This window comes from Microcebus murinus, chromosome 11 (genome assembly GCF_040939455.1).
Source record: "Microcebus murinus isolate Inina chromosome 11, M.murinus_Inina_mat1.0, whole genome shotgun sequence".
Lineage (NCBI taxonomy): Eukaryota > Metazoa > Chordata > Mammalia > Primates > Cheirogaleidae > Microcebus > Microcebus murinus.
The window spans coordinates 102,936,521-102,963,722 of record NC_134114.1 but is presented as its reverse complement, the minus strand read 5'-3'; the positions used below and the strand labels follow the sequence as shown (position 1 = coordinate 102,963,722).

The 27,202-nt window shown below is 63.4% G+C and overlaps 5 non-coding genes across 5 annotated transcripts; all 5 read right to left on the bottom strand.

Annotated features, from left to right (window-relative positions):
- Positions 1 to 12,456: 12,456 nt before the first annotated feature.
- Positions 12,457 to 12,575, bottom strand: LOC142874030 (5S ribosomal RNA). The gene has a single exon (XR_012921935.1). It is a non-coding gene; the product is annotated as a 5S ribosomal RNA (ribosomal RNA).
- A 3,538-nt stretch (positions 12,576 to 16,113) lies between these two features.
- LOC142873955 (5S ribosomal RNA) lies at positions 16,114 to 16,232 on the bottom strand. Its single transcript, XR_012921927.1, has one exon. It is a non-coding gene; the product is annotated as a 5S ribosomal RNA (ribosomal RNA).
- Positions 16,233 to 19,761: 3,529 nt separating this feature from the next.
- On the bottom strand, positions 19,762 to 19,880 carry LOC142873954 (5S ribosomal RNA). The gene has a single exon (XR_012921926.1). It is a non-coding gene; the product is annotated as a 5S ribosomal RNA (ribosomal RNA).
- A 3,542-nt stretch (positions 19,881 to 23,422) lies between these two features.
- Positions 23,423 to 23,541, bottom strand: LOC142873953 (5S ribosomal RNA). Its single transcript, XR_012921925.1, has one exon. It is a non-coding gene; the product is annotated as a 5S ribosomal RNA (ribosomal RNA).
- Positions 23,542 to 27,083: 3,542 nt separating this feature from the next.
- LOC142873952 (5S ribosomal RNA) lies at positions 27,084 to 27,202 on the bottom strand. Its single transcript, XR_012921924.1, has one exon. It is a non-coding gene; the product is annotated as a 5S ribosomal RNA (ribosomal RNA).

Here is a 27,202-nt window from a genome sequence, read left to right as displayed (position 1 = left end):
AGGGCACAGTGTGGACCTGGATGTGTCCACTCACCCACGGGAGACGGGCAGGCAAGGCGCAGTGTGGATATGGCAGTGTCCACTCACCAACGGGAGACGGGCAGAGAGGGTGCTGTGTGGATCTGGGTATGTCCACCTACCCACGGGAGACGTGTAGGCAGGGAGCAGTGTGGATCTTGCTGTGTCCAATCACCCACGGGAGAAGGGCAGGCAGGGCACAGTGTGGATCTGGATGTATCCACTCACCCACGGGAGACGGGCAGGCAGGGCACAGTGTGGATCTGGCTGTGTCGACTCACACACGGGAGACGGGCAGAGGGTGCTGTGTGGATCTGGCTATGTCCACTGACCCACGGCAGACGGGCAGGCAGGGCGCAGTGCTGATATGGCTGTTTCAACTCACCCACCGCAGACGGGCAGACCGGGCGCAGTTTGGATCTGGCTGTGTCCACTCACTCACGGGAGACGGGCAGAGAGGGTGCTGTGTGGATCTGGCTGTGTCCACTGACCCACGGTAGACGGGCAGGAAGGGCGCAGTGCGGATCTGGCTGTGTTCACTCACCTACGGAAGACGGGCAGGCAGTGCGCATTGCTGATCTGGCTGTGTCCACTCACCCACGGGAGACGGGCAGGCAAGGCGCAGTGTGGATCTGGCTGTGTCCATTCACCCACGGAGACGGGCAGAGAGGGTGCTGTGTGGATCTGGCTATGTCTACTGACACACGGCAGATGGGCAGGCAGGGCGCAGTGCGGATCTGGCTGTGTCCACTCACTCACGGGAGACGGGCAGGCAAGGCGCAGTGTGGATCTAGCTATGTCCACTCACCCAAGGGAGACGGGCAGAGAGGGTGCTGTGTGAATCTGGCTATGTCCACTGACCCACGGCAGATGGGCAGGCAGGGCGCAGTGCGGATCTGGCTGTGTCCACTCACCCACGGCAGACGGGCAGGCAGGGCGCAGTGCGGATCTGGCTGTGTCAACTCACCCACGGCAGACGGGCAGACCGGGCGCATTTTGGATCTGGATATGTCCACTCACCCACAAGAGACGGGCAGAGAGGGTGCTGTGTGGATCTGGCTATGTCCACTGACCCACAGCAGACAGGCAGGCTGGGCGCAGTGCGGATCTGGCTGTGTCCACTCACCCACGGCAGACGGGCAGACAGGGAGCAGTGCGGAATTGGCTGTGTCCACTCACCCACGGGCGACGGGCAGGCAATGCGCAGTGTGGATCTGGCTGTGTCCACTCACCGAAGGGAGACGGGCAAAGAGGGTGCTCTGTGGATGTGGCTATGTCCACTGACCCACGGCAGACGGGCAGGCAGGGCGCAGTGCGGATCTGGCTGTGTCCACTCACCCACGGGAGACGGGCAGGCAAGGCACATTTGGATATGGCTGTGTCCACTCACCCACTAGAGACGGGCAGAGAGGGTGCTGTGTGGATCTGGCTATGTCCACTGACCCACAGCAGACGGGCAGGCAGGGCGCAGTGCGGATCTGGCTGTGTCCACTCACCCACGGCAGACGGGCAGACAGGGAGCAGTGCGGAATTGGCTGTGTCCACTCACCCACGGGCGACGGGCAGGCAATGCGCAGTGTGTATCTGGCTGTGTCCACTCACCCACGGGAGACGGGCAGAGAGGGTGCTGTGTGGATCTGGATATGTCCACTGACCCACGGCACACGGGCAGGCAGGGCGCAGTGCGGATCTGGCTGTGTCTACTCACCCATGGCAGACGGACAGGCAGCGCGCAGTGCGGATCTGGCTGTGTCCACACATCCACGGGAGACGGGCAGGCAAGGCGCAGTGTGGATCTGGCTGTGTCCACTGATCCACGGCAGACGGGCAGGCAGGGCGCAGTGCGGATCTGGCTGTGCCCACTCACCCACGGGAGACGGGCAGAGAGGGTGCTCTGTGGATGTGGCTATGTCCACTGACCCACGGCAGACGGGCAGGCAGGGCGCAGTGAGGATCTGGCTGTGTCCACTCACCCACGGGAGACGGGCAGGCAAGGCACATGTGGATATGGCTGTGTCCACTCACCCACAAGAGACGGGCAGAGAGGGTGCTGTGTGGATCTGGCTATGTCCACTGACCCACAGCAGACGGGCAGGCAGGGCGCAGTGTGCATCTGGCTGTGTCCACTCACCCACGGCAGACGGGCAGACAGGGAGCAGTACGGAATTGGCTGTGTCCACTCACCCACGGGCGACGGGCAGGCAATGTGCAGTGTGGATCTGGCTGTGTCCACTCACCCACGGGAGACGGGCAGAGAGGGTGCTGTGTGGATCTGGATATGTCCACTGACCCACGGCACTTGGGCAGGCAGGGCGCAGTGCGGATCTGGCTGTGTCTACTCACCCATGGCAGACGGACAGGCAGTGCGCAGTGCGGATCTGGCTGTGTCCACGCATCCACGGGAGACGGGCAGGCAAGGCGCAGTGTGGATCTGGCTGTGTCCACTGATCCACGGCAGACGAGCAGGCAGGGCGCAGTGCGGATCTGGCTGTGTCCACTCACGCACGGGAGACGGGCAGAGAGGGTGCTGTGTGGATCTTGCTATGTCCACTCACCCACGGGAGACAGGCAGGCAGGGCACAGTGTGGATCTGGCTGTGTCCACACTCCAACGGGAGACAGGTAGTGAGGGCACAGTGTGGATCTGGCTGTGTCCACTCACTCATGGCAGACGGGCAGTCAGGGCGCTGTGGGGATCTGGCTGTGTCCACTAACCCACGGGAGACGGGCAGGCAAGGCGCAGTGTGGATCTGGCTGTGTCCACTCACCCACGGGAGACGGGCAGGCAGGGCACAGTGTGGATCTGGCTGTGTCCATTCACCCACGGGAGAGGGGCAGGCAGGGCACAGTGTGGATCTGGGTGTGTCCACTCACCCATGGGAGACGGGCAGAGAGGGTGCTGTGTGGATCTGGCTATGTCCACTCACCCACGGGAGACAGGCAGGCAGGGAACAGTGTGGATCTGGCTGTGTCCACACTCCCACGGGAGACGGGCAGTGAGAGCGCATTGTGGATCTGGCTGTGTCCACTCACCCACGGCAGATGGGCAGTCAGGGCGCTGTGGGGATCTGGCTGTGTCCACTCACCCACGGGAGACGGGCAGGCAAGGCGCAGTGTGGATCTGGCTGTGTCCACTCAGCCACGGGAGACGGGCAGGCAGGGCACAGTGTGGATCTGGCTAGGTCCACTCACCCACGGGAGACGGGCAGGCAGGGCACAGTGTGGATCTGGCTGTGTCCACTCACCCACAGGAGTCCGGCAGGCAGGGCGCAGTGTGGATCTGGCTGTGTCCACTCACCCACGGGAGACGGGCAGAGAGGTTGCTGTGTGGATCTGGCTATGTCCACTGACCCATGGAAGACGGGCAGGCAGGGCGCAGTGCGGATCTGGCTGTGTCCACTGACCCACGGCAGACAGGCAGGCAGGGCACAGTGCAGATCTGGCTGTGTCCACTCACCCACGGGAGACGGGCAGGCAATGCGCACTGTGGATCTGGCTGTGTCCACTCACCCACGGGAGACGGGCAGAGAGGGTGATGTGTGGATCTGGCTATGTCCACTGACTCATGGCAGACGAGCAGGCAGGGCGCAGTGCGGATCTGGCTATGTCCACTCACCCAAGGCAGACGGGCAGGCAGGGCGCATTGCGGATCTGGCTGTGCCCACTCACCCTCGCGAGACGTGCAGTCAAGCCGCAGTGTTGATCTGGCTGTGTCCACTCACCCACGGGAGACGGGCAGAGAGGGTGCTGTGTGGATCTGGCTATGTCCACTGACCCACGGCAGATGGACAGGCAGAGCGCAGTGCGGATATGGCTGTGTAAACTCACCCACGGCAGACGGGCAGACCGGGCGCAGTTTGGATCTGGCTGTGTCCGCTCACCCACGGGAGACGGGCAGGCAAGGCGCAGTGCGGTTCTGGCTGTGTCCACTCACCCACGGGAGACGGGCAGAGAGGGTGCTGTGTGGATCTGGCTATGTCCACTGACCCACGGCAGACGGACAGGCAGGGCGCAGTGCGGATCTGGCTGTGTCCACTCACCTACGGAAGACGGGCAGACATTGCGCATTGCTGATCTGGATGTGTCCATTCACCCACGGGAGACGGGCAGGCAAGGCGTAGTGTGGATCTGGCTGTGTCCACTCACCCACGGGAGACGGACAGAGAGGGTGCTGTGTGGATCTGGCTATGTCCACTGACCCACGGCAGATGGGCAGGCAGGGCGCTGTGCGGATCAGGCTGTGTCCACTCACCCACGTCAGACGGGCAGGCAGGGCGCACTGCGGATCTAGCTGTCTCCACTCACCAACGAGAGACCGACAGGCAAGGCGCAGTTTGGATCTGGCTGTGTCCACTCACCCACGGGAGACGGGAAGAGAGGGTGCTGTGTGGATCTGGCTATGTCCACTGACCCTCGGCAGACGGGGAGGCAGGGCGCAGTGCGGATCTGGCTTTGTACACTCACCCACGGCAAACGGGCATGCAGGGCGGAGTGCGGATCTGGCTGTGTCCACTCACCCACGGTAGATGGGCAGGCAAGGCGCAGTGTGGATCTGGCTGTGTCCACTCACCCACGGGAGACGGGCAGAGAGGGTCCTGTGTGGATCTGGCTATGTCCACTCACCGACGGGAGACAGGCAGGCAGGGCACAGTGTGGATCTGGCTGTGACCACACTCCCACGGGAGACGGGCAGTGAGGGCGCAGTGTGGATCTAGCTGTGTCCACTCACCCACAGCAGACGGGCAGTCAGGGCGCTGTGGGGATCTGGCTGTGTCCACTCACCCATGGGAGACGGGCAGGCAAGGCGCAGTGTGGATCTGGCTGTGTCCACTCACCCATTGGAGAAGGGCAGGCAGGGCACAGTGTGGATCTGGCTGTGTCCACTCACCCACGGGAGACGGGCAGAGAGGGTGCTGTTTGCATCTGGCTATGTCCACTGACCCACGGCAGATGGGCAGGCAGGGCGCAGTGCGGATATTGCTGTGTCCAATCACCCACGGCAGACGGGCAGGCAGGGCGCAGTGCGGATCTGGCTGTGTCAACTCACCCACGGCAGACGGTCAGGCTGGGCGCAGTGCGGATCTGACTGTGTCCACTCACCCACGGCAGACGGGCAGGCAGGGCGCAGTGTGGATCTGGCTGTGTCCACTCACCCACGGGAGATGGGCAGAGAGGGTGCCGTGTGGATCTGGCTATGTCCACTGACCCACGGCAGAGGGGCAGGCATTGCGCAGTGTGGATCGGGCTGTGTCCACACTCCCACGGGAGACGGGCAGTGAGTGCGCAGTGTTGTTCTGGCTGTGTCCACTCACCCACGGGAGCCGGGCAGGCAAGGCGTTGTGTGGATCTGGCTGTGTCCACTACCTTAAGGTTGACGGGCAGAGAGGGTGCTGTGTGGATCTGGCTATGTCCACTGACTCATGGCAGACGAGCAGGCAGGGCCCAGTGTGGATCTGGCTATGTCCACTCACCCACGGCAGACGGGCAGGCAGGGCGCAGTGCGGATCTGGCTGTGTCCACTCACCCACGGGAGACGGGCAGGCAAGGAGCAGTGTGGATATGGCTGTGTCCACTCACCCACGGGAGACGGGCAGAAAGGGTGCTGAGTGGATCTGGCTATGTCCACTGACCCACGGCAGATGGGCAGGCAGGGCGCAGTGCGGATCTGGCTGTGTCCACTCACCCACGGCAGACTGGCAGGCAGGGCCTGTGCGGATCTGGCTGTGTCCACTACCCACAAGAGACGGGCAGGTAGGGCGCAGTGTGGATCAGGCTGTGTCCACTCACCCATGGCTGACGGGCAGGCAGGCTGCAGTGCGGATCTGGCTGTGACCACTCACCCACGGAAGACGGGCAGGCAAGGCACATGTGGATATGGCTGTGTCCACTTACCCACAAGAGACGGGCAGAGAGGGTGCTGTGTGGATCTGGCTATGTCCACTGACCCACAGCAGACGGGCAGGCAGGGCGCAGTGCGGATCTGGCTGTGTCCACTCACCCACGGGAGACTGGCAGAGAGGGTGCTGTGTGGATCTGGCTATGTCCACTCACACACGGGAGACAGTCAGGCAGGGAACAGTGTGGATCTGGCTGTGTCCACACACCAACGGGAGACAAGTAGTGAGGGCACAGTGTGGATCTGGCTTTGTCCACTCACTCACGGCAGACGGGCAGTCAGGGCGCTGTGGGGATCTGGCTGTGTCCACTCACCCACGGGTGACGGGCAGGCAAGGCGCAGTGTGGATCTGGCTGTGTCCACTCACCCACGGGAGACGGGCAGGCAGGGCACAGTGTGGATCTGGCTGTGTCCATTCACCCACGGGAGACGGGCAGGCAGGGCACAGTGTGGATCTGGGTGTGTCCACTCACCCATGGGAGACGGGCAGAGAGGGTGTTGTGTCGATCTGGCTATGTCCACTCGCCACGGGAGATAGGCAGGCAGGGCACAGTGTGGATCTGGCTGTGTCCACACTCCCACGGGAGACGGGCAGTGAGAGCGCATTGTGGATCTGGCTGTGTCCACTCACCCAGGGCAGACGGGCAGTCAGGGTGCTGTGGGGATCTGGCTGTGTCCACTCACCCACGGGAGATGGGCAGGCAAGGCGCAGTGTGGATCTGGCTGTGTCCACTCACCCACGGGAGACGGGCAGGCAGGTCACAGTGTGGATCTAGCTGTGTCCACTCACCCACGGGAGTCGGGCAGGCAGGGTGCCGTGTGGATCTGGCTGTGTCCACTCACCCACGGCATACGGGCAGGCAGGGCGCAGTGTGGATCTGGCTGTGTCCACTCACTCACGGGAGACGAGAAGTGAGAGCTCAGTGTGGATCTGGCTGTGTCCACTCACTCACGGGAGACGGGCAGTGACGGCTCAGTGTGGATCTGGCTGTGTCCACTCACTCACGGGAGATGGACAGTGAGTGCACAGTGTGGATCTGGCTGTGTCCACTCATCCATGGTTGACGGGCAGGCAGGGCACAGTGTGGAATTGGCTGTGTTCACACTCCCACGGGAGACGGGCAGTGAGAGCGCAGTGTGGATCTGGCTATGTCCACTCACCCAAGGGAGACGGGCAGAGAGGGTGCTGTGTGGATATAGCTGTGTCCACTGAACCATGGCAGACGGGTAAGCAGGGCGCAGTGCGGATCTGGCTGTGTCCACTCAACCACGGCAGACCGGCAGGCAGGGCGCAGTGCGGATCTGGCTTTGTCTACTCACCCATGGGAGACGGGCAGTGAGGGCGCAGTGGGGATCTGGCTGTGTCCACTCACCCAAGGGAGACGGGCAGTGAGGGCGCAGTGTGGATCTGGCTGTGTCCACTCACCTAAGGTAGACGGGCAGTGAGGGCGCCGTGTTGATCTGGCTGTGTCCACTCACCTAAGGGAGATGGGCAGTGAGGGCGCAGTGTGGATCTGGCTGTGTCCACTCACCCACGGGAGACGGGCATGAGGGCGCAGTGTGGATCTGGTTGTGCCCACTGACCCACGGGAAACGGGCATTGAGGGCTCAGTGTGGATCTGGCTGTGTACACTCACCCACGGGAGACGGGCAGAGAGGGTGCTGTGTGGATCTGGCTATGTCCACTGACCCACGGCAGACGGGCAGGCAGCGCGCCGTGCGGATCTGGCTGTGTCCACTCACCCAAGGCAGACGGGAAGGCAGGGCACAGTGCGGATCTGGCTGTGTCCACTCACCCACGGGAGACGGACAGAGAGGGTGCTGTGTGGATCTGGCTATGTCCATTGACCAACGGCAGATGGGCAGGCAAGGCGCAGTGCGGATCTGGCTGTGTCCACTCACCCATGGCAGACGGGCAGGCAGGGCGCAGTGCGGATCCGGCTGTGTCCACTCACCCACGGCAGACGGGCAGGCAAGGCGCAGTGAGGATCTGGCTGTGTCCATTCACCCACGGGAGACGGGCAGAGAGGGTGCTGTGTGTATCTGGCTATGTCCACTGACCCACGGCAGACGGGCAGGCAGGGCGCAGTGTGGATCTGGCTGTGTCCACTCACCCATGAGAGACGGGTAAAGAGGGTGCTGTGTGTATCTGGCTATGTCCACTGACCCACGGCAGACGGGCAGGCAGGGCGCAGTGCGGATCTGGCTGTGTCCACTCACCCACGGCAGACGGGCAGGCAAGGCGCAGTGTGGATCTGGCTGTGTCCACTCACCCACGGGAGACGGACAGGCAGGGCGCAGAGTGGATCTTGCTGTGTCCACACACCCATGGGAGACGGGCAGGCACGGCGCAGTGTGAATGTGTCTGTGTCCACTCACCCACGGGAGATGGGCAGGCAGGGCGCTGTGTGGATCTGGCCGTGTCCACACACCCACGGGAGTCGGGCAGGCAGGGCGCAGTGTGGATGTGGCTGTGTCCACTCACCCACGGGAGACGGGCAGGTAGGGCACAGTGTGTAACAGGCTGTGTCCACTCACCCACGGGAGACAGGCAGGCAGGGCGCAGTGTGGATCTTGCCGTGTTCACACACCCAAGTCAGACGGGCAAGCAGGTCGCAGTGTGGAACTGTCTGTGTCCTCTCATCCACGGGAGATGTACAGGAATGTCGCATGTGGATGTGGCTGTGTCCACTCACCTACAGGAGACGGGCAGGCAGGGCAGAGTGTAGAAGTGGCTGTGTCCACTCACCCAAGGGAGACGGGCAGGAAGGGCTCTGTGTGGAACTAGCTGTGTCCACTCACCCACGGGAGACTGGCAGGCAGGGCGCAGTGTGAATGTGGCTGTGTCCACTCACCCACGGGAGACGGGCAGGCAGGGTGCAGTGTGGAACTTGCTGTGTCCACACAACCACCTGAGACGTCAGGTAGGGCGCTGTGTGGAACTGGCTGTGTCCACTCACCCACGAGACAGACAGGCAGGGCGCAGTGTGGAACTGGCTATGTCCACTCACCCATGGGTGACGGGCAGGCAGGGTGGAGTATAGATGTGGCTGTGCCCACTCACACACGGGAGACGGGCAGGAAGGGCGCAGTGTGGATCTTGCCGTATCCACACACCCACGGGAGACTGGCAGGCAGGGCGCAGTGTGGATGTGGCTGTGTCCAATCACACATCTGTGACTGGCAGGCAGGGCGCAGTTTGGAACTGGCAGTGTCCACAACCACCACCAGAGACGGGCAGGCAGGACTCTGTGTGGATGTGCCTGTCTCCACTCAGCCACGGAAGATTGGCAGGCAGGGCGCAGTGTGGAAATGGTAGTGTCTACTCACCTACGGGAGATGGGCAGGCAGGGCGCAGTGTGGAACTGGCTGTGTCCACACACGCACCGGAGACGGGCAGGCAGGGCTCTGTGTGCAACTGGCTGTGACCACACACCCACAGTAGATGGGCAGGCAGGGCGCAGTGTATATCTGGCTGTGTCCACTCACTCACTGAAGACGGGCAGGCTGGGTGCCGTGTGCATCTGACTGTGTCCACACACCCATGGGAGACGGGCAGGCTGGGCGTCGTGTGGATCCGGCTGTGTGCATACACCCATGGGAGACTGCCAGGCAGGGTTCTGTGTGGAACTCGCTGTGTCCACACACCCACGGGAGACGGGCATGCAGAGTGCAGTGTGGTTCTGGCCGTGTCCACATACCCATGGGAGACGGGCAGGCAGGGCACTGTGTGTATCTGGCTGTGTCCACTAACCCTTGGGAGACGGGCAGGCAGGGTGCAGTGTGGATCTGGCTGTGTCCACTCACCCACGGGAGACGGGCAGGCAGGGCGCTGTGTGTATCTGGCTGCGTCCACACACCCATGGGAGACGTGCAGGCTGGGCGCCGTGTGGATCTGGTTGTGTCGACACACTCATGAGAGACGGGCAGGCAGGGCACTGTGTGGATCTGGCTATGTCCACTAACATACGGGAGACGGGCAGGCAGGTCGCAGCACTGTGTGGATCTGGCTGTGTCTACTCACCCACGGTAGACGGGCAGGCAGGGGGCTGTGTGGATGTGGCTGTGTCCACTCACGCACGGGAGACGGGCAGGCTGGGCGCCGTGTGGATGTTGCCGTGTACACACACTCACGGAGACGGGCAGGGAGGGCGCTATGTGGATCTGGCTGTGTCCACTCACCCACGGCAGACGGGCAGGCAGGGCGCTGTGTGGAACATGCTGTGTCCACACATCCATGGGAGATGGTCAGAAAGGGTGCTGTGTGGATGTGGCTGTGTCCACTCACCCACGGGATTCGGGCAGGCTGGGCGCCGTGTGGATATGGTTGTGTCGACACACTCATGGGAGATGGGCAGGCAGGGCGCTGTGTGGATCTGGCTGTGTCCACACACCCACCAGAGACGGGCAGGCAGGGCGCTGTGTGGATCTGGCTGTGTCCAATCACCCATGGGAGACGGGCATCAGGGCGCTGTGTGGATCTGGCTGTGTCCACACACCCACCGGAGACGGGCATGCAGGGCGCTGTGTGGATCTGTCTGTGTCCATTCACCCATGGGAGACGGGCAGGCAGGGCGCTGTGTGGATATGGCTGTGTCCACACACCCACCGGAGACGGGCAGGCAGGGTGCTGTGTGGATCTGGCTGTGTCCACTCACACATGGTTGACGGGCAAGCAGGGCGCAGTGTCGAAATGGCTGTGTACACACACCCACAAGAGACGGGCAGGCAGGGCGCTGTGTGGATGTGGCTATCTCCACTCACCCACAGGAGACTGGCAGGCAGGGTACAGTGTGGAACTGGCTGTGTCCACTCAACCACGGGAGAAGGACAGGCAGGGTGCAGTGTGGATCTGGCTGTGATCACTCACCCATGGGTGACGGGCAAGCAGGACGCAGTGTGGAAATGGCTGTGTCCACACACCCACCAGAGACGGGCAGGCAGGGCATGTGTAGATGTGGCTGTCTCCACTCACCCACGGGAGACGGGCAGGCAGGGCGCAGTGTGGAACTGGCTGTGTCTACTCACCCACGGGAGACGGTCAAGCAGGGTGCTGTGTGGATGTGGCTGTGTCAACACACCCACGGGAGACGGGCAGGCTGGGAGCCGTGTGGATCTGGCTGTGTCCACACACAAACGGGAGAGGGGCATGCAGGGCGCAGTGTGCATCTGGCTGTGTCCACTCACGCATGGGTGACGAGAAGGCAGAGCGCAGTGTGGAACTGGCTATGTCCACACACCTACGGGAGACGGTCAGGCAGTGCTCTGTGTGGAACTGACTGTGTCCACACAAGCACGGGAGACGAGCAGGCCGGGCGCAGTGTGGAACTGACTGTGTCCACACAAGCACAGTAGACGTGCAGGCCGGGCGCAGTGTGGATCTAGCTGTGTCCACTCACCCATGGGTGACGGGCAGGCTAGGCGCAGTGTGGAACTGGCTGTGTCCACTCACCCATGGGAGACGGGCATGCAGGGCGCAGTACGGATGTGGAGGTGTCCACTCACCAAAGGGAGATGGGCAGGCAGGGCTCTGTGTGGAACTGGCTGTGTCCACTTACTCACGGGAGACGGGCAGGAAGGGCGTCGTGTGGATGTGGCTGTGTCCAAAAACCAAAGGGAGACGGTCAGTCAGGCGCAGTTTGGATGTGGCTGTGTCCACTGAACCATGGGAGACGGGCAGGCTGTTCGCCGTGTGGATCTGGCTGTGTCCACTCACCCACGGGAGAAGGGCAGGCAGGGCACAGTGTGGATCTGGCTGTATCCACTCACCCATGGGTGACATGCAGGCTGGGCTATGTGTGGAACTGTCATTGTCCACACATCCACGGGACACGGGCAGACAGGGAGCAGTGTGGAACTTGCTGTGTCCACACATCAAACAGACGGGTAGGCAGGACGCTGTGTGGACGTGGCTGTGTCTACTCACCCATGGGAGACATGTTGGCTGGGCGCCATGTGGATTTATTGTGTCCCCTCACCCACGGGAGACGGGTGGCAGTGCGCTGTGTGGAACTTCTTGTGTCCACACACCCAGCAGAGACAGGCGGACAGGGCGCAGTGTGGATGTGACTGTGTAAACTCACCCACGGGAGACGGGCAGTCAGGGCGCAGTGTGGAACTGGCTGTGTCCACACACCAAAGGGACACAGGCAGGCAGGGCGCAGTGTGGATCAGGCTGTGTCCACTCACCCATGGGTGACAGGAAGGCAGGGTTCTGTGTGGATCTAGCTGTTTCCACACACCCATGGGAGATGGGCAGGCCGTGCGCTGTGTCGATCTGCGTGTGTCCACACACCCATGGGGGACGGTCAGACAGGGTGCCAGACCTTTGGTATGAGACCTGACAGTCCAGAAGCCACGCATGCTGCCGCGTGACGGCGGTGTCGCGGCTTGGGACAAGAGGAGGCCCCACGGTGCGGGCTGGGGCGCCAGGCACCGCGGCGGGCGCTGAGGGTGGGGGTGACCCCCGCCCCGGGCCGCCGCCTCGCTCCCAGAGAGGGGACAGAACAAGAGGCAAAACAAAAAAAAAAAAAAAAAAAAAGAAGCCTACGGCACCCGGTATTCCCAGGCGGTCTCCCATCCAAGTACTAACCAGGCCCGACCCTGCTTAGCTTCCGAGACCAGACGAGATCGGGCACGTTCAGGGTGGTGTGGCCCTAGACGGCGGAGGGCGCCCCTGCCCCGCTCAAGAAGCCGAGCCTCTCTGCGCTTCCCCGCCGCCTCCTCCCGCCCCAGGCCCCGCGCCGGCGCTGACCCGCACCGGGCGGGCCTGTTGAGTTCACCGGCCGGGTCCGGCGGGCTCCGAGGGACGGGGGTGACAGGCGGAGTGGGGCGGGGCGGGCAGGGAGCGGCGGGCCGGGGTGGGGGGCTGTCTCTCTATACACACACACACACACACACACACACACACTCACACTCACTCACTCACACTCACACAAGATGCGCCTCCACGGCTGGACTCGCCAAGGTGGAGACCTTCCAGCCCCCTTCCTCTCCTCGCCTGGCCTCCTTCCCCTACCCGCCCCCCACCCCCAGCTCGTGGCCGCCCCCGCCGCCGCCGCAGCCGCCGCCGATTGCGCACGCGCGGATCGCCCGCCCTTTGACCCCAGGCAGGGGCCGCCCTCCCCGACAACCCCTTTCAGCTGGGCCCCCCACCCTGTGGGTGGGCTGCCGCCTATTCCCCCGGGCCCGGGCTGGGGCACAGCGCATGGGGGAGGGGAGCGAGTGTATGGGGCGTCTCTCTCCCTCTCTAGGGATGTGTCCCATGGGTGGGGTGGCGTGGTTTGTGGGGCGCTGAAGAAATCAGTCCCCTCCATCTCCTACCTCTGGAAAACGCCCAAGCCCTTGGAGAACTGCCGGCAACGCGACCGGGGGGGGGGGGGGGCCGGGACCCTCCTCTGCGTCCTCCTGTGGCCCAGTCCAAGGGGCCTGGGCCTGGCCGGGGCTGCATTGGACCCCGACCACCCTGGCGTGTGGACTCGCTAAAAATCGGCGATTAGATATTGGATTCCAGCTTCATTGAGGTCATTTCACTAATGAGTGCACCGGAAAGAGTTTCCTAATCCATCTGTGAGGGTGGCAACTGAAAGAGAATTTGAAAGCTGACAGAATAGGCGAGGAAAGGCATAGGAGATTTCCACACCCAGTAAGGAAGCCTTTCCCGAAATGGAAGAAAGAAACGAGCAAACAGAAACACCGGTAGCCCGCCAGGATCAGAGTCTGCCCCCGAGAGAAAGTACCCTGACCAGGTTCACCCGTGGGTGGGTGGCGAGCTAGCGGCATTCAGAAGAGCGAGGCCCGCAGTCTGTGCAGAAGACACCTGCACTCGGGTGTGTGTGGCGGCACGATTCACAAGCAGCTCCAGATGTTAAGCCAAGGAGAAGCCAGGGAGTTCCCAACGCCCCAGGTGTCCTCAGCCCACGACTGGCTGCTGGGGGAATGCGAAGCCCGGCTCCTTGTCTCAGAGCGGGACAACCAGGAGGTGTGACGTACACCCCGGGGTTCCCAGGAGGATCAGGCTGAAGCTGGGACTTGGCCTGAAAGTGTCCCCTCGCATGGCCACCCCCTTCCCCTTCCTGCTCCTCTACTCCTGGTGCCCCTCCATCCAGGGGCCAGACCTTAAAGAGTCACCCGCAAGAGAATCCTGGTCCCAAAGGAGCCTTCTGGGGGACCCGTGCTGAGAGAGGTTGTGGGCATGGCCCGCTGGGGCTCTGCCCGACCCAGGGCTGAGAGATGCAACCTCCCAGCTCTGGGTCCCTGCAGGGGAAGCGTTGGCAAGCACAGGGCCAGTCCTCCAAAGGCCCAGGTGCAGGGAGCCCAGGCCAAGCAGCCTGTGGAAGAAGCCACCCCGGGAAGACGACTGCAGGCCACGGCCCTTCCCACCTCCTCCTCCTCCTCCTCCTGCTCCTCCACCCCCCCCCCCGACCTCCCACCCCCCACCCCCGACATGGCGCAGGGCTCAGAGACACCTCAGACACTTGCTACCCAAAGTGCAAAGGGCATCAGTTGCTCCTCCAAACCCCCCCCCCTGCCCAGCAGACCGCGTTGTCCAGCCAGCCCCCGGGCCTCCCTGGGGTGCCCAGCACAAAAGTGCAGACAACCACCGGACCCTCAATCTCAGTTTTCGGATGTTTTTGCCACTCTAAGGACCCGCAGGCCAGCTGGGCCTTCTGGCAGGACAGAGAGCCCCGGAATCCGACGTGGAGAGCTGGGTGTACGTCCCCACGAGGAGGCGGTCCCCACCTCCGCGGCTCTCCCCTTGCGGGGGGGGGGGAAAGCAGCCACGGGGCCTCAGAGAAGACACCAGGCTGGGCGCCCGCCCCACAGTGGGGGCACGTCCCCCGCAGGCCACTTAGCGACGGCCGCCGGCCGGCGGACGGTTGGGTGGCGCGAGACGCTGCGGCCGCCCTGCTACCGGGTTCCTGGGAGGGCGTCCTGGAACCAGCGTCCACACCAAGCCCTTGGAAGGCCCAGGCGACGGAGGAGCCCCGTCAGGCAGGGGCCGAGGACGGTGACGGCCCGGGCGGGGAGGAGCGTGTCAGGCAGGGGCAGAGGACGGTGACAGGTGACAGGCCGGGCGGGAAGGAGTCAGTCAGGCAGGGGCCGAGGAGGAGACGGGCTGGGTAAGGGTTAGGGTTAGAGTCAGGGCACAAGTCACATTCGCAAAGACCTGGAAGCGACCCGAGTGCCCATCGACCCACGAGTGCGTAAATGAAATGTGGCGCGTGGACACCACGGAGTGCTATTCAGCTAGGAGGAGCAGCGGTGAGAGGGCACCTCTCGTGGTTCTCCTGGCCAGAGCTGGAACCCGTTCCAGTAAGCCAGGTAGCCCAAGAATGGACACACGAGCACCACGTGCTCGCGCTCACCAGCAAATGGGTACGAACCGATGGACACCTAAGTGGACACAGAGGAATCACCTTCATCGGGTGGGTGTCGGGCGGGTGGGGGGAGGGGATGGGCATACACCTCCATTAGGAATGGGGTGGGTGCGCACCGACTGGGGGATGGGCGCACTTGAGGCTCTGACCCGAGGGGGGAGGCAGGGAGAGGGCAACGTACCCGACCCTAACATTGGTACCCCCACAATACGCTGGAACGACATCAGAGGTAAATGAATAAGAACACAGGGGGGAGGGGGGCACGGGCAACACATGTCACCTTAATACTTGGACTCCCATCATCTGCTTGAAAAGAGAGAGAAAAGAAAATGCAATCATAGAGATAAGAGACACTTTTTAAAGATAATGAATCCGAAGAGAAAAGTAAAAGGAGGCCTGTGGAGCAGGTCTGGGTGTGACTCCGGATCCCCCAACATCAGGTGCCACCACCAAAGATTCCTACGTGTAGCCCATAGAACCCCAAAAGCAACGGGACGAGTTCTGGTCACATACTCCCTCCAAATGACATCCTGGCCTTCTTCTGGAACTCCCTCCCCTCTCAGACTCTCAAGGTTTCCTCCAGCGTGTCGGTTCCCACAGAGCAGACCTTTGGTCTGAGACCTGACAGTCCAGAAGCCACGCATGCTGCCGCGTGACGGCGGTGTCGCGGCTTGGGACAAGAGGAGGCCCCACGGTGCGGGCTGGGGCGCCAGGCACCGCGGCGGGCGCTGAGGGTGGGGGTGACCCCCACCCCGGGCCGCCGCCTCGCTCCCAGAGAGGGGACAGAACAGGAGGCAAAACAAAAAAAAAAAAAAGAAGAAGCCGACGGCACCCGGTATTCCCAGGCGGTCTCCCATCCAAGTACTAACCAGGCCCGACCCTGCTTAGCTTCCCAGACCAGACGAGGTCGGGCGCGTTCAGGGTGGTGTGGCCCTAGACGGCGGAGGGCGCCCCTGCCCCGCTCAAGAAGCCGAGCCTCTCTGCACTTCCCCGCCGCCTCCTCCCGCCCCAGGCCCCGCACCGGCGCTGACCCGCGCCGGGCCGGGCCTGTTGAGTTCACCGGCCGGGTCCGGCGGGCTCCGAGGGACGGGGGTGACAGGCGGGGCGGGGCGGGGCGGGCAGGGAGCGGTGGGCCGGGGTGGGGGGCTGTCTCTCTATACACACACAAACACACACACACACACACTCACACTCACTCACTCACACTCACACAAGATGCGCCTCCACGGCTGGACTCGCCAAGGTGGAGACCTTCCAGCCCCCTTCCTCTCCTCGCCTGGCCTCCTTCCCCTACCCGCCCCCCACCCCCAGCTCGTGGCCGCCCCCGCCGCCGCCGCCACCGATTGCGCACGCGCGGATCGCCCGCCCTTTGACCCCAGGCAGGGGCCGCCCTCCCCGACAACCCCTTTCAGCTGGGCCCCCCACCCTGTGGGTGGGCTGCCGCCTATTCCCCCGGGCCCGGGCTGGGGCACAGCGCATGGGGGAGGGGAGCGAGTGTATGGGGCGTCTCTCTCCCTCTCTAGGGATGTGTCCCATGGGTGGGGTGGCGTGGTTTGTGGGGCGCTGAAGAAATCAGTCCCCTCCATCTCCTACCTCTGGAAAACGCCCAAGCCCTTGGAGAACTGCCGGCAACGCGACCGGGGGGGGGGGGGGCCGGGACCCTCCTCTGCGTCCTCCTGTGGCCCAGTCCAAGGGGCCTGGGCCTGGCCGGGGCTGCATTGGACCCCGACCACCCTGGCGTGTGGACTCGCTAAAAATCGGCGATTAGATATTGGATTCCAGCTTCATTGAGGTCATTTCACTAATGAGTGCACCGGAAAGAGTTTCCTAATCCATCTGTGAGGGTGGCAACTGAAAGAGAATTTGAAAGCTGACAGAATAGGCGAGGAAAGGCATAGGAGATTTCCACACCCAGTAAGGAAGCCTTTCCCGAAATGGAAGAAAGAAACGAGCAAACAGAAACACCGGTAGCCCGCCAGGATCAGAGTCTGCCCCCGAGAGAAAGTACCCTGACCAGGTTCACCCGTGGGTGGGTGGCGAGCTAGCGGCATTCAGAAGAGCGAGGCCCGCAGTCTGTGCAGAAGACACCTGCACTCGGGTGTGTGTGGCGGCACGATTCACAAGCAGCTCCAGATGTTAAGCCAAGGAGAAGCCAGGGAGTTCCCAACGCCCCAGGTGTCCTCAGCCCACGACTGGCTGCTGGGGGAATGCGAAGCCCGGCTCCTTGTCTCAGAGCGGGACAACCAGGAGGTGTGACGTACACCCCGGGGTTCCCAGGAGGATCAGGCTGAAGCTGGGACTTGGCCTGAAAGTGTCCCCTCGCATGGCCACCCCCTTCCCCTTCCTGCTCCTCTACTCCTGGTGCCCCTCCATCCAGGGGCCAGACCTTAAAGAGTCACCCGCAAGAGAATCCTGGTCCCAAAGGAGCCTTCTGGGGGACCCGTGCTGAGAGAGGTTGTGGGCATGGCCCGCTGGGGCTCTGCCCGACCCAGGGCTGAGAGATGCAACCTCCCAGCTCTGGGTCCCTGCAGGGGAAGCGTTGGCAAGCACAGGGCCAGTCCTCCAAAGGCCCAGGTGCAGGGAGCCCAGGCCAAGCAGCCTGTGGAAGAAGCCACCCCGGGAAGACGACTGCAGGCCACGGCCCTTCCCACCTCCTCCTCCTCCTCCTCCTGCTCCTCCACCCCCCCCCGACCTCCCACCCCCCACCCCCGACATGGCGCAGGGCTCAGAGACACCTCAGACACTTGCTACCCAAAGTGCAAAGGGCATCAGTTGCTCCTCCAAACCCCCCCCCCCTGCCCAGCAGACCGCGTTGTCCAGCCAGCCCCCGGGCCTCCCTGGGGTGCCCAGCACAAAAGTGCAGACAACCACCGGACCCTCAATCTCAGTTTTCGGATGTTTTTGCCACTCTAAGGACCCGCAGGCCAGCTGGGCCTTCTGGCAGGACAGAGAGCCCCGGAATCCGACGTGGAGAGCTGGGTGTACGTCCCCACGAGGAGGCGGTCCCCACCTCCGCGGCTCTCCCCTTGCGGGGGGGGGGGAAAGCAGCCACGGGGCCTCAGAGAAGACACCAGGCTGGGCGCCCGCCCCACAGTGGGGGCACGTCCCCCGCAGGCCACTTAGCGACGGCCGCCGGCCGGCGGACGGTTGGGTGGCGCGAGACGCTGCGGCCGCCCTGCTACCGGGTTCCTGGGAGGGCGTCCTGGAACCAGCGTCCACACCAAGCCCTTGGAAGGCCCAGGCGACGGAGGAGCCCCGTCAGGCAGGGGCCGAGGACGGTGACGGCCCGGGCGGGGAGGAGCGTGTCAGGCAGGGGCAGAGGACGGTGACAGGTGACAGGCCGGGCGGGAAGGAGTCAGTCAGGCAGGGGCCGAGGAGGAGACGGGCTGGGTAAGGGTTAGGGTTAGAGTCAGGGCACAAGTCACATTCGCAAAGACCTGGAAGCGACCCGAGTGCCCATCGACCCACGAGTGCGTAAATGAAATGTGGCGCGTGGACACCACGGAGTGCTATTCAGCTAGGAGGAGCAGCGGTGAGAGGGCACCTCTCGTGGTTCTCCTGGCCAGAGCTGGAACCCGTTCCAGTAAGCCAGGTAGCCCAAGAATGGACACACGAGCACCACGTGCTCGCGCTCACCAGCAAATGGGTACGAACCGATGGACACCTAAGTGGACACAGAGGAATCACCTTCATCGGGTGGGTGTCGGGCGGGTGGGGGGAGGGGATGGGCATACACCTCCATTAGGAATGGGGTGGGTGCGCACCGACTGGGGGATGGGCGCACTTGAGGCTCTGACCCGAGGGGGGAGGCAGGGAGAGGGCAACGTACCCGACCCTAACATTGGTACCCCCACAATACGCTGGAACGACATCAGAGGTAAATGAATAAGAACACAGGGGGGAGGGGGGCACGGGCAACACATGTCACCTTAATACTTGGACTCCCATCATCTGCTTGAAAAGAGAGAGAAAAGAAAATGCAATCATAGAGATAAGAGACACTTTTTAAAGATAATGAATCCGAAGAGAAAAGTAAAAGGAGGCCTGTGGAGCAGGTCTGGGTGTGACTCCGGATCCCCCAACATCAGGTGCCACCACCAAAGATTCCTACGTGTAGCCCATAGAACCCCAAAAGCAACGGGACGAGTTCTGGTCACATACTCCCTCCAAATGACATCCTGGCCTTCTTCTGGAACTCCCTCCCCTCTCAGACTCTCAAGGTTTCCTCCAGCGTGTCGGTTCCCACAGAGCAGACCTTTGGTCTGAGACCTGACAGTCCAGAAGCCACGCATGCTGCCGCGTGACGGCGGTGTCGCGGCTTGGGACAAGAGGAGGCCCCACGGTGCGGGCTGGGGCGCCAGGCACCGCGGCGGGCGCTGAGGGTGGGGGTGACCCCCACCCCGGGCCGCCGCCTCGCTCCCAGAGAGGGGACAGAACAGGAGGCAAAACAAAAAAAAAAAAAAGAAGAAGCCGACGGCACCCGGTATTCCCAGGCGGTCTCCCATCCAAGTACTAACCAGGCCCGACCCTGCTTAGCTTCCCAGACCAGACGAGGTCGGGCGCGTTCAGGGTGGTGTGGCCCTAGACGGCGGAGGGCGCCCCTGCCCCGCTCAAGAAGCCGAGCCTCTCTGCACTTCCCCGCCGCCTCCTCCCGCCCCAGGCCCCGCACCGGCGCTGACCCGCGCCGGGCCGGGCCTGTTGAGTTCACCGGCCGGGTCCGGCGGGCTCCGAGGGACGGGGGTGACAGGCGGGGCGGGGCGGGGCGGGCAGGGAGCGGTGGGCCGGGGTGGGGGGCTGTCTCTCTATACACACACAAACACACACACACACACACTCACACTCACTCACTCACACTCACACAAGATGCGCCTCCACGGCTGGACTCGCCAAGGTGGAGACCTTCCAGCCCCCTTCCTCTCCTCGCCTGGCCTCCTTCCCCTACCCGCCCCCCACCCCCAGCTCGTGGCCGCCCCCGCAAACGCCCGCCTCCGCCGATTGCGCACGCGCGGATCGCCCGCCCTTTGACCCCAGGCAGGGGCCGCCCTCCCCGACAACCCCTTTCAGCTGGGCCCCCCACCCTGTGGGTGGGCTGCCGCCTATTCCCCCGGGCCCGGGCTGGGGCACAGCGCATGGGGGAGGGGAGCGAGTGTATGGGGCGTCTCTCTCTCTCTCTAGGGATGTGTCCCATGGGTGGGGTGGCGTGGTTTGTGGGGCGCTGAAGAAATCAGTCCCCTCCATCTCCTACCTCTGGAAAACGCCCAAGCCCTTGGAGAACTGCCGGCAACGCGACCGGGGGGGGGGGGGGGGGGGGGGGGGCGGGACCCTCCTCTGCGTCCTCCTGTGGCCCAGTCCAAGGGGCCTGGGCCTGGCCGGGGCTGCATTGGACCCCGACCACCCTGGCGTGTGGACTCGCTAAAAATCGGCGATTAGATATTGGATTCCAGCTTCATTGAGGTCATTTCACTAATGAGTGCACCGGAAAGAGTTTCCTAATCCATCTGTGAGGGTGGCAACTGAAAGAGAATTTGAAAGCTGACAGAATAGGCGAGGAAAGGCATAGGAGATTTCCACACCCAGTAAGGAAGCCTTTCCCGAAATGGAAGAAAGAAACGAGCAAACAGAAACACCGGTAGCCCGCCAGGATCAGAGTCTGCCCCCGAGAGAAAGTACCCTGACCAGGTTCACCCGTGGGTGGGTGGCGAGCTAGCGGCATTCAGAAGAGCGAGGCCCGCAGTCTGTGCAGAAGACACCTGCACTCGGGTGTGTGTGGCGGCACGATTCACAAGCAGCTCCAGATGTTAAGCCAAGGAGAAGCCAGGGAGTTCCCAACGCCCCAGGTGTCCTCAGCCCACGACTGGCTGCTGGGGGAATGCGAAGCCCGGCTCCTTGTCTCAGAGCGGGACAACCAGGAGGTGTGACGTACACCCCGGGGTTCCCAGGAGGATCAGGCTGAAGCTGGGACTTGGCCTGAAAGTGTCCCCTCGCATGGCCACCCCCTTCCCCTTCCTGCTCCTCTACTCCTGGTGCCCCTCCATCCAGGGGCCAGACCTTAAAGAGTCACCCGCAAGAGAATCCTGGTCCCAAAGGAGCCTTCTGGGGGACCCGTGCTGAGAGAGGTTGTGGGCATGGCCCGCTGGGGCTCTGCCCGACCCAGGGCTGAGAGATGCAACCTCCCAGCTCTGGGTCCCTGCAGGGGAAGCGTTGGCAAGCACAGGGCCAGTCCTCCAAAGGCCCAGGTGCAGGGAGCCCAGGCCAAGCAGCCTGTGGAAGAAGCCACCCCGGGAAGACGACTGCAGGCCACGGCCCTTCCCACCTCCTCCTCCTCCTCCTCCTGCTCCTCCACCCCCCCGACCTCCCACCCCCCACCCCCGACATGGCGCAGGGCTCAGAGACACCTCAGACACTTGCTACCCAAAGTGCAAAGGGCATCAGTTGCTCCTCCAAACCCCCCCCCCCTGCCCAGCAGACCGCGTTGTCCAGCCAGCCCCCGGGCCTCCCTGGGGTGCCCAGCACAAAAGTGCAGACAACCACCGGACCCTCAATCTCAGTTTTCGGATGTTTTTGCCACTCTAAGGACCCGCAGGCCAGCTGGGCCTTCTGGCAGGACAGAGAGCCCCGGAATCCGACGTGGAGAGCTGGGTGTACGTCCCCACGAGGAGGCGGTCCCCACCTCCGCGGCTCTCCCCTTGCGGGGGGGGGGGGAAAGCAGCCACGGGGCCTCAGAGAAGACACCAGGCTGGGCGCCCGCCCCACAGTGGGGGCACGTCCCCCGCAGGCCACTTAGCGACGGCCGCCGGCCGGCGGACGGTTGGGTGGCGCGAGACGCTGCGGCCGCCCTGCTACCGGGTTCCTGGGAGGGCGTCCTGGAACCAGCGTCCACACCAAGCCCTTGGAAGGCCCAGGCGACGGAGGAGCCCCGTCAGGCAGGGGCCGAGGACGGTGACGGCCCGGGCGGGGAGGAGCGTGTCAGGCAGGGGCAGAGGACGGTGACAGGTGACAGGCCGGGCGGGAAGGAGTCAGTCAGGCAGGGGCCGAGGAGGAGACGGGCTGGGTAAGGGTTAGGGTTAGAGTCAGGGCACAAGTCACAATCGCAAAGACCTGGAAGCGACCCGAGTGCCCATCGACCCACGAGTGCGTAAATGAAATGTGGCGCGTGGACACCACGGAGTGCTATTCAGCTAGGAGGAGCAGCGGTGAGAGGGCACCTCTCGTGGTTCTCCTGGCCAGAGCTGGAACCCGTTCCAGTAAGCCAGGTAGCCCAAGAATGGACACACGAGCACCACGTGCTCGCGCTCACCAGCAAATGGGTACGAACCGATGGACACCTAAGTGGACACAGAGGAATCACCTTCATCGGGTGGGTGTCGGGCGGGTGGGGGGAGGGGATGGGCATACACCTCCATTAGGAATGGGGTGGGTGCGCACCGACTGGGGGATGGGCGCACTTGAGGCTCTGACCCGAGGGGGGAGGCAGGGAGAGGGCAACGTACCCGACCCTAACATTGGTACCCCCACAATACGCTGGAACGACATCAGAGGTAAATGAATAAGAACACAGGGGGGAGGGGGGCACGGGCAACACATGTCACCTTAATACTTGGACTCCCATCATCTGCTTGAAAAGAGAGAGAAAAGAAAATGCAATCATAGAGATAAGAGACACTTTTTAAAGATAATGAATCCGAAGAGAAAAGTAAAAGGAGGCCTGTGGAGCAGGTCTGGGTGTGACTCCGGATCCCCCAACATCAGGTGCCACCACCAAAGATTCCTACGTGTAGCCCATAGAACCCCAAAAGCAACGGGACGAGTTCTGGTCACATACTCCCTCCAAATGACATCCTGGCCTTCTTCTGGAACTCCCTCCCCTCTCAGACTCTCAAGGTTTCCTCCAGCGTGTCGGTTCCCACAGAGCAGACCTTTGGTCTGAGACCTGACAGTCCAGAAGCCACGCATGCTGCCGCGTGACGGCGGTGTCGCGGCTTGGGACAAGAGGAGGCCCCACGGTGCGGGCTGGGGCGCCAGGCACCGCGGCGGGCGCTGAGGGTGGGGGTGACCCCCACCCCGGGCCGCCGCCTCGCTCCCAGAGAGGGGACAGAACAGGAGGCAAAACAAAAAAAAAAAAAAGAAGAAGCCGACGGCACCCGGTATTCCCAGGCGGTCTCCCATCCAAGTACTAACCAGGCCCGACCCTGCTTAGCTTCCCAGACCAGACGAGGTCGGGCGCGTTCAGGGTGGTGTGGCCCTAGACGGCGGAGGGCGCCCCTGCCCCGCTCAAGAAGCCGAGCCTCTCTGCACTTCCCCGCCGCCTCCTCCCGCCCCAGGCCCCGCACCGGCGCTGACCCGCGCCGGGCCGGGCCTGTTGAGTTCACCGGCCGGGTCCGGCGGGCTCCGAGGGACGGGGGTGACAGGCGGGGCGGGGCGGGGCGGGCAGGGAGCGGTGGGCCGGGGTGGGGGGCTGTCTCTCTATACACACACAAACACACACACACACACACTCACACTCACTCACTCACACTCACACAAGATGCGCCTCCACGGCTGGACTCGCCAAGGTGGAGACCTTCCAGCCCCCTTCCTCTCCTCGCCTGGCCTCCTTCCCCTACCCGCCCCCCACCCCCAGCTCGTGGCCGCCCCCGCCGCCGCCGCCGCCGCAGCCGCCGCCGATTGCGCACGCGCGGATCGCCCGCCCTTTGACCCCAGGCAGGGGCCGCCCTCCCCGACAACCCCTTTCAGCTGGGCCCCCCACCCTGTGGGTGGGCTGCCGCCTATTCCCCCGGGCCCGGGCTGGGGCACAGCGCATGGGGGAGGGGAGCGAGTGTATGGGGCGTCTCTCTCTCTCTCTAGGGATGTGTCCCATGGGTGGGGTGGCGTGGTTTGTGGGGCGCTGAAGAAATCAGTCCCCTCCATCTCCTACCTCTGGAAAACGCCCAAGCCCTTGGAGAACTGCCGGCAACGCGACCGGGGGGGGGGGGGGGGGGCCGGGACCCTCCTCTGCGTCCTCCTGTGGCCCAGTCCAAGGGGCCTGGGCCTGGCCGGGGCTGCATTGGACCCCGACCACCCTGGCGTGTGGACTCGCTAAAAATCGGCGATTAGATATTGGATTCCAGCTTCATTGAGGTCATTTCACTAATGAGTGCACCGGAAAGAGTTTCCTAATCCATCTGTGAGGGTGGCAACTGAAAGAGAATTTGAAAGCTGACAGAATAGGCGAGGAAAGGCATAGGAGATTTCCACACCCAGTAAGGAAGCCTTTCCCGAAATGGAAGAAAGAAACGAGCAAACAGAAACACCGGTAGCCCGCCAGGATCGTCTGCCCCCGAGAGAAAGTACCCTGACCAGGTTCACCCGTGGGTGGGTGGCGAGCTAGCGGCATTCAGAAGAGCGAGGCCCGCAGTCTGTGCAGAAGACACCTGCACTCGGGTGTGTGTGGCGGCACGATTCACAAGCAGCTCCAGATGTTAAGCCAAGGAGAAGCCAGGGAGTTCCCAACGCCCCAGGTGTCCTCAGCCCACGACTGGCTGCTGGGGGAATGCGAAGCCCGGCTCCTTGTCTCAGAGCGGGACAACCAGGAGGTGTGACGTACACCCCGGGGTTCCCAGGAGGATCAGGCTGAAGCTGGGACTTGGCCTGAAAGTGTCCCCTCGCATGGCCACCCCCTTCCCCTTCCTGCTCCTCTACTCCTGGTGCCCCTCCATCCAGGGGCCAGACCTTAAAGAGTCACCCGCAAGAGAATCCTGGTCCCAAAGGAGCCTTCTGGGGGACCCGTGCTGAGAGAGGTTGTGGGCATGGCCCGCTGGGGCTCTGCCCGACCCAGGGCTGAGAGATGCAACCTCCCAGCTCTGGGTCCCTGCAGGGGAAGCGTTGGCAAGCACAGGGCCAGTCCTCCAAAGGCCCAGGTGCAGGGAGCCCAGGCCAAGCAGCCTGTGGAAGAAGCCACCCCGGGAAGACGACTGCAGGCCACGGCCCTTCCCACCTCCTCCTCCTCCTCCTCCTGCTCCTCCACCCCCCCCCGACCTCCCACCCCCCACCCCCGACATGGCGCAGGGCTCAGAGACACCTCAGACACTTGCTACCCAAAGTGCAAAGGGCATCAGTTGCTCCTCCAAACCCCCCCCCCTGCCCAGCAGACCGCGTTGTCCAGCCAGCCCCCGGGCCTCCCTGGGGTGCCCAGCACAAAAGTGCAGACAACCACCGGACCCTCAATCTCAGTTTTCGGATGTTTTTGCCACTCTAAGGACCCGCAGGCCAGCTGGGCCTTCTGGCAGGACAGAGAGCCCCGGAATCCGACGTGGAGAGCTGGGTGTACGTCCCCACGAGGAGGCGGTCCCCACCTCCGCGGCTCTCCCCTTGCGGGGGGGGGGGGAAAGCAGCCACGGGGCCTCAGAGAAGACACCAGGCTGGGCGCCCGCCCCACAGTGGGGGCACGTCCCCCGCAGGCCACTTAGCGACGGCCGCCGGCCGGCGGACGGTTGGGTGGCGCGAGACGCTGCGGCCGCCCTGCTACCGGGTTCCTGGGAGGGCGTCCTGGAACCAGCGTCCACACCAAGCCCTTGGAAGGCCCAGGCGACGGAGGAGCCCCGTCAGGCAGGGGCCGAGGACGGTGACGGCCCGGGCGGGGAGGAGCGTGTCAGGCAGGGGCAGAGGACGGTGACAGGTGACAGGCCGGGCGGGAAGGAGTCAGTCAGGCAGGGGCCGAGGAGGAGACGGGCTGGGTAAGGGTTAGGGTTAGAGTCAGGGCACAAGTCACAATCGCAAAGACCTGGAAGCGACCCGAGTGCCCATCGACCCACGAGTGCGTAAATGAAATGTGGCGCGTGGACACCACGGAGTGCTATTCAGCTAGGAGGAGCAGCGGTGAGAGGGCACCTCTCGTGGTTCTCCTGGCCAGAGCTGGAACCCGTTCCAGTAAGCCAGGTAGCCCAAGAATGGACACACGAGCACCACGTGCTCGCGCTCACCAGCAAATGGGTACGAACCGATGGACACCTAAGTGGACACAGAGGAATCACCTTCATCGGGTGGGTGTCGGGCGGGTGGGGGGAGGGGATGGGCATACACCTCCATTAGGAATGGGGTGGGTGCGCACCGACTGGGGGATGGGCGCACTTGAGGCTCTGACCCGAGGGGGGAGGCAGGGAGAGGGCAACGTACCCGACCCTAACATTGGTACCCCCACAATACGCTGGAACGACATCAGAGGTAAATGAATAAGAACACAGGGGGGAGGGGGGCACGGGCAACACATGTCACCTTAATACTTGGACTCCCATCATCTGCTTGAAAAGAGAGAGAAAAGAAAATGCAATCATAGAGATAAGAGACACTTTTTAAAGATAATGAATCCGAAGAGAAAAGTAAAAGGAGGCCTGTGGAGCAGGTCTGGGTGTGACTCCGGATCCCCCAACATCAGGTGCCACCACCAAAGATTCCTACGTGTAGCCCATAGAACCCCAAAAGCAACGGGACGAGTTCTGGTCACATACTCCCTCCAAATGACATCCTGGCCTTCTTCTGGAACTCCCTCCCCTCTCAGACTCTCAAGGTTTCCTCCAGCGTGTCGGTTCCCACAGAGCAGACCTTTGGTCTGAGACCTGACAGTCCAGAAGCCACGCATGCTGCCGCGTGACGGCGGTGTCGCGGCTTGGGACAAGAGGAGGCCCCACGGTGCGGGCTGGGGCGCCAGGCACCGCGGCGGGCGCTGAGGGTGGGGGTGACCCCCACCCCGGGCCGCCGCCTCGCTCCCAGAGAGGGGACAGAACAGGAGGCAAAACAAAAAAAAAAAAAAGAAGAAGCCGACGGCACCCGGTATTCCCAGGCGGTCTCCCATCCAAGTACTAACCAGGCCCGACCCTGCTTAGCTTCCCAGACCAGACGAGGTCGGGCGCGTTCAGGGTGGTGTGGCCCTAGAC